The 13,452-nt window shown below is 41.4% G+C and overlaps 1 protein-coding gene across 5 annotated transcripts in view; it reads left to right on the top strand.

The window, feature by feature from the left end:
* Positions 1-3,910: 3,910 nt before the first annotated feature.
* Positions 3,911-13,452, top strand: part of LOC119905009 (extracellular sulfatase Sulf-2-like) — a 120,215-nt gene continuing 110,673 nt past the window's right edge. For all 5 annotated transcript variants that reach the window (XM_038721667.1, XM_038721666.1, XM_038721663.1 and 2 more), the window contains exon 1: positions 3,911-4,345. The gene's annotated coding sequence lies outside the window, so the exon portion shown is untranslated. The remainder of the gene's footprint in view (positions 4,346-13,452) is intronic.

Below are 13,452 nucleotides of genomic sequence, written 5' to 3'. Positions count from 1 at the left end.
GAGTGTTGTATGGAGAGGACCAGGCAGAGCGGGGGAGTGAAATGCTACTGGCCGACAGAGAGCTGCTAAAGTACGGGGAAGTGAAGAAGAAAGAGGCAGGAGCAGCACTGCAGCTTTTGGACAAATAAACCCCCGTAGTCGGTCTGGATTAAGCTCTGACAACTACTCGTGGGAGGAGCACAGATTTAACTGCTTTTATTAAATCAGCTTTTTACTTTAGTTTTTGGGATAACAACATTGATTTATCTTCACTCGAGCTTCTCAGCAGCTAGCTTCCGTGCATTTCAGGTTCAACTGTTGTTGTTAGCGTTGGTTAACGCCCAGAGCTCTGTTGGACAACTGCTTCATATTTGTATAAAAACTGGACAAAACTAGACATTACTTGGAGAAAAGAAAATGAGGAACTACCTGGTGAGTTCAGAAAATATGTCTGTAACTTTAACGGGTTGTTTTTAATTCACTTATCGTGTTGTGTGTGAACACTCAGCAGTTGTCCAGCGATAAAAATATTTTTTGCGTTGTATGTAAACACAGCTTAAGAAAAATCTATATTGAATCATCTGTAACCATCGTTGGTTTCCTTCAGTATAGGAGGTGAACGTCAGCTCACCTGTGTTTTGTACCTGAGACGTTGCTACTGTTAGTGTTAGCTGGATCTGGGGCGTCATTGTAGCTGGGAGAGCGCGACATGTTGAACACGGTGTGTTCCTTCAGATTCACGCCGTGTTGAAGGAAACGCTTTGTCACGTCGGAGCTCCTTCCTCCCTTGCACCAAACCTCCTTACTGCAGCTGTTGGATTTTGCTGTGTCGTTCTCTTTTTTAGTGAAGCTAAGCCAAACTTTGGAGCGTTTGCTGCAGTCCGCCACAGTCCAGGACTGGAACCAGAAAGACTCTCTTCTTCATGCCTTGTTGACATAACAAATGAGGAGACGTTCGGTTGGCGTAGCAGCTCCTGGCAGACAAGAGACACTTTGATGGACTGAAAAATGCTCACTGCAGTTCAGTCAGGAGCTGAAATATGCAGAAACATAGGAATCCAAACACACGGGTCTTAACTAATCCATGGTTCTTGGACATTTGGTAGCGGTTCTTGAAACCCAAACCCTTATGCAGATGACAAACAACTGTATATGTCTATAGGTTTCTCCAGGGAGCCCCAGTTCTTACTCCGTTTCTCACTGATATCAATATTTGGATGGGTTAAAATGTTTTTGAACTTAATTTTTTATTTTGAGGTAAAAAAAACAACAACTTCATCCTTGGAACTTTGATGAAATTAGACAGTTTCTAAAGGGCAACGTACACCTGCAGTGCATGATGTCATTTGCAGCAGGTAATGTAGAAAATAGACGGCCACATCAGCTGTTTTCAGTCTTGAGTCTGTGAGGTGAATAGTTAAAGAATAACATAACAATCCCTGAAGATCTTACTTTTGCTGACAGTGATGTTCAGGTGTGCTCCAGGACACGGTGACATCACCAACAGAGCAGCGCTTCTGACCTAAAGTGACCTGGATGTAGGGGTAGGAGAAAAAATAAATTCTTGGATGCATCACGATGCAGACGTGGAAGATTCTGACTCGATTAACAAATGTCAAAACAAAGATTATTTAAATGTTAACTGATATCGTAATGTTGACGGAACAAATAGGTGGAACTCACAGAAGTGCAGCGCCCGGGTCGTCTGTGGCGTGCACATAACAGAGAGACCGCTGTTCCACCTGTATTCGGCACACCACTGCTGTGGAATAACCACCCTACTTAAATGTCACACAATCATTAATATCAATGCGCAAGTGATGATTTCAACTTGCACACTGTGTGAGCATGGTGACACTCGACGCTTGGCAGATCCTGTGTGTGACGCCGAGCGAATGAGAGAGAGCGAGTGGCAGAACATGATGGTGAAAGCTGGCGCAGAAAAATATTAGCAGTAAGTTTCTGTCTGGTAGTTCAGCGTAGGTCACTGTGTATCCGTTAATAAAAGTCTGTAGTTTCTCCAACAAAAGTGGAGGCTGTTAACGCGAGCTAACATCTCCCCTGTACAGCACGTTTTTGGATTTTAATGCGCAAAATAAATGCTTAGTAATTATCCAGAGATCCTGTATAGAAAAAAAAGATGTATCAAGATGCATCGATAATCGTTTTATAATCGCATGGCAGCCCTCTGAAATGAATCAAATCATGAGGTACTCAGAGATTCCCACCCCTACCTGGATGTTGTCAGAGGTGATGGAAAAAACACTTTCCAGCCTGGTGTAAAGGTTGCTCTTTAAGTCTATGCTGATCTGCCGTAGTTTGTGGGACTGTCTTGACTTCATGTGACTAGCTGACTCTGGACATCTTGCGGTAAATGTAGTAATAATCCCAGAGAGAGAAGGAGACTGAAAACAGACCTGCACACTGATCTGTGCTCTCTGCATATATCGGGGAGCTATCATCTCTGGTTTTGAGAGGTGAAACCACGAGCTGACTGAACAGTGAGCAGATTTTAATCTGTTTCGGTCTGTTCCTGCCTTATAGCCAGATAGCTAATGCTAGCTAGAGGGCTGTCTGCAGATATCAGGCTGATGTCAAGACGCACAAACAGCAGGAGTAGATGAATTAGAGAGCGGAAATTCTACTCTGCTCTCTGCTGAAACTAATTATTAAAGTGGCTGCGCTGTACTTCATCTTCATCATCTGGTACTGGCAATCTATAGCCGTCCATAAACATTAGCTTTTTAAAAAAATATGCAGCCTTTGAGAATGGTGTTTTTTTTTTTTTTAAATCATGCTTGCTGAACTGGTTTGTACATGTAGCCTAACCCTTTAAAAGTATGATGTTTCAGTTTGACGACTTTTTTCTCGTGAGAAAACACACCTTTATGTGTAAGACTGTCAGTGTGGTCCTTTTTCTTTTGCCCTCGTCCCTCCATAAACTGTTAGAACACCAGTAGTGGACATGGTGTACCTAAGTACAAATATGAGGCACTTGTACTTTACTAGAGTATTATCTCTTCATGCCACTTTCTACTTCTACTCCACCACATCTCAGAGGGAGATGTTTTACTTTTTACTTCACTACATTTATCTAACAGCTTCAGTTACTTTATAATCTAAACATATGAAGACTTAATAAAAGCGCAGCTGACACGATTATTACATTGAAATTAACTACAAACAACTGGGGTTGAGTCATTTAAAAATATATTAATGTTGCAGCTTCACAGATGTGACGATTTGCTGCTTTTCCTTTCAATTATTTTAATTTATTTGTAATAATGTTGAGCTTTTTATTGTTGGTTAGACAAAGCAAGCATTGTGAAGGTGTCACTTTGGGCTCTGGGTAACTGTGACAGCATTTCTCACTATTTTTAGAATTTCAAAAATCGAATAATGGAGAAAATAATCAGCAGATTGATTCATAATGAAAATCATTATTAGCTGCAGTCCAATACCAAACAGTTAAAAATGTTAAAAATACTTTTTCTTTTAATATTTTAAGTACATTTTCCTGATTATACTTGCATACTTATACTACTAAACATTTTCACTGTAGTGCTTTTACATTACACAGAGTGGTATTAGTATTTTTACGTAAGTAAAGGATCTGAATACTTCGTCCAACAGTGTTGTGTAAAATATGTTTGCTGCAGCATTAACATTTTCCTTTTACTGAAACTAAAGGGGCACTAAAGTATCTGTCCACATACTTTTGGCCACCGAGTGTGTGTGTGTGCGTGCACATTTGCCTCTTGTATTTATTTCATTTTGTCCTCTGTGCTACTGACTCCGCCCCTTCCAGTCAGGGAGAGGGATTCCTGAACCTCCCTATTGGTTCACAGTGAAGAAAAGGCCCCTCCTCTCTCTCTCTCTCTCTCTCTGGCACAGAGTGAGATAGCGAGGTGGGGAGTGAGAAAGAGAGAGAGGGAGGGAGTGAGAGTGAAAGTGGAGAGGCAGGCAGGCAGACTTGTTGCAACAGATGGCTTTACCAGCGGCGGCTCGGCGGCGGCTGTACCGAGGAACTCTGGGACGCCGTTAAGACACAGGCAGAGACAGAGAAAGGGAGGGGACATTGGAAAGTCAGAGTGCTGGAACAGAGCAAGAAAAAGAGACAGAGGGAGGCTCCTTCCTCCTCCCCTTCGCTTTCAAACTCACCGTCTTCCCCTCCAGACAGAGAGGAAGGCATGTCAGCGTGAGCACCAAGTTTTGTAGCTGAAAGGAGCAGCGGCAAGAGTTTTATGGAGGAGATGAGTTTGTGACCTGAGCTTCCATCCTCCTCCTCCTTCTTCCTTCTCAGAGAGGAGAACACCTGCTGACAGCAAGGAGCTCCTTGAGGGAGGAGACGCAGCCGCAGCAGGAGGTACAGGAGTCTGAGTTTTTATGCTTCTGCAGAAACGTCTCTGCTGCTGCTGCTCTGAGGTCATCATTTACGGGCCGATCTGTAAAGTGTGTGATATTCAGTTCTGCTCTACTTCACTGTGGTCGGAGCTGTTAGTCAAAGCAGCTTTGTTACTGTGTTGCTCCACTTTACTGATGTGCCCCTCGCATTAGTTTCGAGGCCATGTTGTACTTAACACTTGTCACACTTGTTTGCTGCACATGCTGCTTTAACTGGATGTGTGTGTGTGTGTGTGTGTGTTTGTTTATTGCTTCCTTCTCGCAGAACACGTGGGAGTGTGTTTTAGCTGTGCAACACTGAGGTCAGTCAGGAGAGGAAGGGAGGGAGGACAGAAAAAAGGGGGGATGAATGAAGGGAGGGAAGGGGAAAAAGGAAGGAAGGAAGGGAGGAAAGCTGTTCCACCCAGCTCTGTTTTTATTCTAATAATATTGTTTTAATGTTTCATTTTTCCTAACGAACCAACAAAGGGCTGCACAGGGAATACAAACACACCAAACAGGCAATAAAAAGAAGTTGGGCGACTAAAACAAACAGTAAAGACACTCTGACCGAGGTTTGTTTTTAATCCTCATGGTGGAGTAAAAGTACAAATGGTCCAGAGGGAGGCTTGAGAGTAAAAGTCTTCATTCAGTTTTAGCATTTTCGCCGTCATTGGCGACAGTGAAGGTACAGGCAGGAATATCGGGCAGACCGAGACGTGGAGCAAAGTTCCTCAGCTGGAATATCAAAGGGGCTAGTCGGGTTGTGAGCGAGCATGGTGCAAACAAGAATGGTTAGTATGTTAAAACACAGCGGAGCAGCATGACGCTGGGTCGGTCCGTAAAGATGTTCATGGTTCCCAGAGGATGAATCCTGCTGACTCCGGTGCTCCTCCGACTTCTAAACACCTACTGGATCAAACGCCAACATGTGTCCTTTATCAGAATACGTAGCTTCAGACATTCATGTCTCCTCAGAATGAACTGTAATCACTTTGGATCCAGAGGAAAGGTCATCAGGATTCACCCTCCGGGGAACATGGCAGTCAGATTTCATGCCAATCCGTCCATCTCAGTCTGGATCAAAGTTGTAAACCAACTGAACAACAACTGCTTCTTTAGACTATAGAGCCACTTAAAACTCCTACATCCTAGTTTTCATTACAAGATTTAAGTTTGGAAAACATCCAGGGAGAACTGGGGCCTCATTTATAAAACTGACTTACCCAGAAAATCACGGATAAGTAGTTATTTATTAAACCTTCCTCTGACATGGAAATGATCTCATCTCTAAGCTGGTTTAAGCTTGATGTAATTGTGATTTTCCTGCTTGTCATGTAGCGGTGTTGCAGTTTAGAGGTGTCCTCACTTTTGTTGCCAGCGGTTTAGACATTAACGGCTGTGTGATGTGTTATTTTGAGGGGACAGCAAATGTACACTGTTATACAAGCTGTACACTCACTACTTTACCTTGTAGTGTCATTTCTTCAACCTTTTGTCACATGAAAAGATATAATCAAATAATTACATAAATGTGAGGGGTGGACTCACTTTTGTAGAGATACTGTATATGCAGCTAAATCTGTGGTGAACTTTGCATTAGCTTCACTCCCAAGCTACGTGTTTGGCTTTGTGTCAACTATTTAGTCCACCGAATAATTTGTGTTGCCTGGCTTCAGTCTCCTCTGCCATCGCCGTGATCTTGTCTTTTACAGAGTTTTCTCTTTTGGTCCACAGCTGTTCATGACTAAAGCCTCATTTGCACAAGCATTACACAAAAGGAAATCGCTCAATTTTAATTTAATTTGAGATCACAGGTGCGTATGTTACAAATGGGCTTCTTAGAAGCAAGCAAGGTTTCTTATGCTCTTATGTTTTTATGAATCGAACTTAAGCACACCGTCGGAAATGATCTTAAGTTCAAGTATGAACCTAAGAACCCTTTTATAAATGATTCAGGTCAAATGTGTAGCAACCAATCAGTATATGATATCTGTGTCAGGAGGACACGCCTCAGTACTTGTGGGCGGACGTGCTTAAAAAAAGAAGAACAATATATCCCCCACCAGGAATTCCTGGGAAAAGTTTTCCTTAAACCCCACCACATTTTTCCACTTTGAAAACAAGGAGCAGAAACGACTGACAGCTCGGTGACTCATGGGTTCACCCAGTCAGGCTGCAGGACGGGATCTCTCTGACTTTACACTGTTACAGCAGCTTGTACTGACTGTGGTAGCTGCAGTGGTCGGTGTTGGCAGGAACTCTGTTGACAGCAACTATTACGATTACATGTGATTTGGTCAGTGGGTTCCCACCAGCTCTCTCTCTCTCTCTCTCTCTCACACACACACACACACACACACACACACACACACACACACACACACACAAACACCATTTGTATTTATCTTTGTGGGGACATCTCATTGACATAATGCATTCCCCAGCCGCTGAAACTAACCACATCACAGCTGCGACCCTAAAACCAAGTCTTGACCCTCAAACAGCCCGTTAAACTTGTGGGGTCCAGCATTTTGGTCCCTATAGAGGTGTCGGACCCCACAAGTATAGTGGGCTTCCTGTTTTTGGACCCCTCAAATATACAAACACAAGATCACACACACACACACACAGCAGGGTAGATGGCTGATGGCTACTTTGCAAATGCTGGAATGTAAACATCTGAACATCCATTGACCCTGACTCTTCAAATATTAACACACACACACACACAGTTGTTTTTAAGATGGCAAAACTAAAATAGTATAAAATAAATTATCAGAAAACTGCATGTTATTGGGCAGAGAAAACTATACCTTCAGTCTTTCATGTAGATGTTTGTTGGCAATTTAACATTAGCGACATGTGGAAAACGTAGTGCGGTCACATTCGTGGCTTTTGGGTTTGTAGTCTTTGTAATTACATATTTTCACAGTAAAATATTTCACTTCAACAGTTTTAAAACAAATTACGATGTACTTGTAAAATTTACCTATAAACTGACAAACATCATGTGTGTAATTCAGTACGCAATTCAAACAGGGTTAAAACATTAGTTGTCTCTCGCCCATAAAGGGGAGGGACTTAGGGAGAATTTATACTTCTGCGTCGAGTCTACGGCAGAGGCTTGTGAGCATGTAGACTTTCTGCGTTGCACAGATGATGATAATCGTGCGGCTCTTCTAGAATTTCCAAATGTTATCCGACCGTACGGATCAAATTCAGATAGTGAAGCGAGTCATTTCACGTCCCAATTGTCTCACAGACTTAGATCCACTGTTGGACCTTTCTTAATATTGACAACATGAGGTTCTAAAGTGGATTCCAGTAGAGACCAGTTCTCACAGTGGATAAAAAGTCAACAGGTCCTTGAAAACTTCTCACATCACTTCAAGTGAATTCAGACTGTAATTATGGTCTGTAACGCTGCTTATTGATGTTTTCTTTATTGATGGTTTCCCATTGATGTCTGAGTGTGTGGTCTAACTGATGGCCATTTGCTGTGTCACTACATGACAGGGATTAGCAGAGAGTGTGGGCATAAATCACACTGTTTTGTGTGTGTGTGTGTTAGTGTACGTGGGGGTTTCCCCTCCGCTCTGTACAGAACTGTTGAAGCTTTAGGGAACTGAGAATCTGTCTGCACATATTTTAGCTTTGTCTATCTTTAGCTTCTTCAACAATGAAAAGAAAATTGGAGCGGCTTGTCATACAGTTCTGAGTGTGTGTGTGTTAACTGTATATTGTGTGTGTGTTTGTAAGTGTGTGTGTGTTAACTGTATATTGTGTGTGTGTGTGAGTTAACTGTATATTGTGTATATTGTGTGTGTGTGTGTTAACTGTATATTGTGTATATTGTGTGTGTGTGTGTGTGTGTTAACTGTATATTGTGTATATTGTGTGTGTGTGTGTGTGTGTGTGCGTGCATGTCTTGATAATGACACTGTTGCCTGAAGCTGCTTCTCGTCCTTGTTGTCCTTTGACCTCTTGACCTTCTGTTCCCTCTGTGTTTCTCTGGCTGTATGTATTTTCGCACTGTCTCTTCATATTTCATCAGATATGCCATCAGCTGGTTGGTAACACGTGACTGCGACTCCACATGAGCTCACACTTATTCCACAAACAAGAATGCTTCACAAACTTTGATATCTGTTTATCTTTTTATATCTAATAGAAATACAACAAGTTAATGTTCATTTTCTGTGTTACATGGTTTATAGTTCTGACTTCAGAAACCTAAAAGGACAAACATGGCTGCAAAACACTGAATTGGATACTTGAATATCATTTAATTCAGTTTATAATAACAATAAATAATAATTAACTTTATTTATACAGCCCTTTCAAAAACAAAGTTACAAGGTCTTCTTAAAACATTCTTCTCAGGAAATTATTTTTCCATCAAGGCAGCTTAAAAGGTAATAACAAGCAACTCTCAATAAGCCAATGTAAGATATTAAGTGTATTAACTGAACACTCTTATCTTAATAAAGATAAGAAAGCGCTCGTCCGACAGTTTATGGTTTGTTTGAAGTAAGCCGAGTCATTTACTGCACATGACGTGAATGAGAATTTGAACCTTTGTTTATCTACTAAATCTACTGACGTCTTGTTAATGTAAGAACCATGTAGGAATAATAAACTAAGTGTCCACTTTATTAGGTACAAATAATAAAATAAAACTGCCATAAAGTCTGCTTTTATTGTTAATTCAATTACCAGTTTTAGCACCGAGGTCGTAGTTAGTGCCCTTGCATTATAGTGAGAGGTGTAGGCCAGTAAAACACCACCTTTAACTTTGATCTCACCAATAAACATTTAAATACAGTTACACATTTCCAATAATGTCACAATAAAACTGAACGTTGTTAGGGATTGTAATGATAGACGTTATGGTAGAGCTGTTGCTGTTGGACTAAATTCCATGTCCTCATACCTAAACAACAAAATAGGCCACGTCGTTAACTGCAGACTCACAAGTTTTACAACATGGCTTCATCAATGCGTTAAGGGTTTATTGGGACAGTTTTGAAGTTGATATGTCCAACCTGCTAGGAGTAGTACATTACAACATAAAACGTGTCATTTCCTGTTGCCAGCAGGTGGCGCTATGCCTTGAGTGAATATTGGCATGTTGATGTGTTCAGGGCGGGACTCTTCTAATGCATCCCAAATTTGGTGCAGATATGAGCTTATAGACTGAAGTTACAGCAACTTCCTGCCTTATGGCGAATCATCGATTTTGGACGCCACGCCACGGCCACGCCGTTCCACGAAAACTCACCGTTTGTACAACTTTTAATCGTCAATGGGTTTAGACTGCACAGCAAAAATCTGAAGTCGGTCGGACTAAATCCCTAGGAGTTCTTTAAAGTACGGAGTGTGTAAATCATCCACAAAATGACCAAAATTCAACTCAACTTCCTGTTGGGTTAAAAACCTAAACATGGGTCATAATGAGCTGCTGCATAATCGACCTATAAGATTTTCTGGTGAGGACGGGCTGACAAATTAGATTGAGTGTAAAACCCTGTGTGACTCAAAGACAGATTTTTACATTGAATTAGCCAGTTTAGTTTTTTTCAGTGAAGTGAAAACCATAAAGATTTTAATTATTTCACCAAAACATAATCACAGATGATCAATAAGGTTTATGCGTGTTGAGTTAATGTTGATTAACAGCCAGCTGAGCCCTGAACACAGTGACATCATCACAGGGCGTCAGCTGATCCTGCTCGCTCCAAGGTCGATACCATGACAACACAGCCTGCTGACCTTTGAACTCGTTGCAGCATGGAGTCTGCAGGGCACAGTCAGCCTCTGCTTCACTTTGTTTTTGTCACCCTTTATCGCTCTTTTCTTCTCTTTTAATACTGATTCATGAAGAAAGCCGGCGGTTTGAAGCGTGTGAGTGTGTGTGTGTGTGTGAGAGTGTGTGTGTGTGTGTGAGTGTGTGTGTGTGTGTGTGTGTGGGTCGGTGGGGTCACATGTAGAGATGTAAAGAACCGCAGGGAGTCTTCTGCTCAATAGAAAGGCATTTTCACACAGAGTTACTGAAGGCAGTGTACGTGTGTGTGTGAGTGAGTCTGTGTTACTGATGTTGTGGGGACACAAAGCCATTTACACAGTCACATTGTCGGGACTTGCTTTCCTTTTGGGGACAAAACACAAGTTCCCATAATGTAAATTATTCAGTTTCAGGGTGAGGACTTGGTGTAAGGTTAGGGTTAAGTGCGATTTATACTTCTGCGTCGAATCGACTGCGTAGCTACGCACGTAGATCCGACGCAGGAGTATAAATCAAGCTGTAGGGGAAGTTTCCTGGAAATGAATGTCGGTCAATGTAAAGTCCTCTGCAGTGATGGAAACATGACGGTGTGTTTGTGCTAACATTTCTCTCCGCATTATTTTCTAAAGTTTTTAAAATTATTTCTGCTTCTGACTCATTTAAAAGTAAAACTCTGCTCACATCCTCCTCCTTTTGCAAGTTGTTTTATCATGGATTTGTTTAATTAAAGCGTCTTTTTAAGAGAATATTAACTGCAAATAAAAATATAGATCAAGTGAATGTTTTTCAAAAACATGCAGAGGAGGTGAGGGGAACATTTGCAGTAGTGTCGATAGGCCAAACACAGCGCAAAGAAGTCTTTTAAACACTCAACAAAGCTCTCACTGCTGCTTGGTAAGCTTTGCTTTGGGTGAGGCGTGATGACTGAAGGAGACGAGATGAAAATATTTATGTAAATAAAAATATATATGTACATATATATGTTTTTAATCACCTTCTCTCATCTGGACACCAGGAGGAAGATTAGCTTTACAGAGTAAACATGAGGCGGTGTGCCCATGTTATTTATATCACTATTTTATCTGATAGCATTTTAGATAAAAGTCTTGGACCTGTAGCAGTAAAACACACCTTCTGATGGGCTGTTCAATTAATCAGATTTTAATCTCGATTACAATCCTTTCCGGCGGTGGCTACCGCCCCTCTCTCAAAGCCCAAAGTCCCTCGCAGCAGGCTGCAGCTCGAGCAAACATGACCAGGGGTTATAACTGCTATAACTTGCTAGTCACCATTATTAGCTCCAGTCTATGGCATTTAACTCTGCACATATTAGCCTAATGGACTTTTCCTCTGCTCATAGCTCAACAAATCTAAAATTTTTATTTATGGGTGTGACGAGACACTTACCACACAAGATCGAGATTGATACGAGATTTTAACAATATTTTTAAGAAATCTTTAGTGCTGAATTATATGAAACACTTTATTTTTTCTGCACCAGTTTATGGTGATTTTTAAATTTATTTATTTAAACAGAAACACAAAATTCAGGCAGGTGACGATTCAAAATCTGTAACCTAACTATAACAGAGTCACTCTGTGCTGTTCTCAGATCTGTTTCTCCTTTAGAAATGTAGTCTCCCACAGGCAGAATATTACCAGACTAACCTCATCATCTAATGAGAAGTCTACCTGCCCTTTACTCTGCTGTGAATTACGTTTTCGATCCGCTGGTAGTAACGTTATCCCCTTCAGACCGTTTGACCGACGCAGTTTGGGACTGCATGTTGCATGTAAAACCGAACATAAATTAAACACTTCTGATCAGGCAGAAATCTCACCACAAATCCACTCGCACGTTAACTTCCAGTGAAGCTCACAGTTTCAAACAAAGCAGGCTTCAGTTTTTAGATGTTTATGTTGCAAAACTCTACCAGCTATGTTACCACTCGTCACAGTTGTCTGGATCATTGACTGTATATAAAAAGGTCTGGACTCTGGACGAGCGGGTTCAGCTGATTACTATCACAGCGTACGCCGGTGTCAATCAGCTGGGCGTGGTTGATTCGCTCCGTGAGTATTATCAGTTATACAATTGTATTTCACTGCGTGAGAAATTTAATGTGTGGCTTGACAGCGTGTGAAAATAATAAGAGTCTCGCGAGACTTTTTTACCTGCTGAGAAATATCGTCACAATTTAATCTCGCGAGATCTCATCACACCACTAATATTTATACTTATACTAAACCAGGTGTGTTCACTGTTGCTTTACCTGCTCCGTGCTTATAAAATGTGTCGACGCCTTCTAACCTGATACCCTTTCATAGTTTTTTCACTGTTGGTTTAAGTAACTGCATCTCCCGACAGAACACCACGGTTTTATTTCAGCGTTACGTAGCTCTCTGCCCCCATGCATCAAAGCAGGTTTAATGAAAGTCCTTCATCATCATTCATGCTTCTTAGAGGATCCATCTCCCTGAAATGTCCCGATCTCATTCCTGCTCTCCAGAGGATTTAATGCCCCAGTTATCGTCTCTCTAGCGCCATCCTCGGGACAAGCTTTACATCTTTAGCTTTGCTACTGATGAAGCTCTGAGAATAAATCACCAGTATGTAGTTTTCGTGCTGCACTGAAATTGTTGCTGTAATGAGCTCTGCAGCCTCTAGGGGACGCTGGCAGGGCTTCAGAGGTGCAGCAGCGTTTCCTCCGGTGTGACTTTACATCACTGCCTCATAAATCTCCTGCACTTTAATTGTCCTTTTCACTTTGCTTCAGTTAGACAGAAGGTCAGTTAGCTTTTTTTTAATTTATTTATCTTAGAACAGCTCTGATTGGTGTTCACCCTCCATGTGCTGTTATATGATAAAAAAAACTCCCCCATCCTCGGTTGTAATCCCCCGTCCTCCCTCGCTGTAGCAGAATTGATGAAATTGGTAATCGTTAAAGACTGCTGCTCTGGAGCGACTGACCTTCAGATACACTCGGGAAGGAGAGAGAGGTTTTTAGTTTTAATGAATCTAAATTCTTTATAGATCAGTTTTAAACAGCGGCAGCCTGCAGCAGCTGTGAAGAAGGTATTTTACTGTGGAACATCCACTGCTCTTTTATATCAGAGTGAAGAAGAACAGATGCTTATTAGAGAGTAACTAAACACTAAATCCACATTTTTGTTGCACAAACTCTTTTACTTTTTCATGATCCTCGCCTGAAGTGTCCATCTCAACATGACTTCTGTCTTTTTCCAGATTTAAATGTGACAAAAATGTAATCGGAGAAAAATCTGTGACGTTGCCTTTTAAC

This window comes from Micropterus salmoides, unplaced genomic scaffold (assembly GCF_014851395.1).
Source record: "Micropterus salmoides isolate LMB-PRFRI ecotype aquatic unplaced genomic scaffold, ASM1485139v1 Ms_hic_scaffold_16, whole genome shotgun sequence".
NCBI lineage: Eukaryota > Metazoa > Chordata > Actinopteri > Centrarchiformes > Centrarchidae > Micropterus > Micropterus salmoides.
Note: the sequence above shows the minus strand (reverse complement) of the source record. Positions and strands in the feature narration are given on the sequence as shown.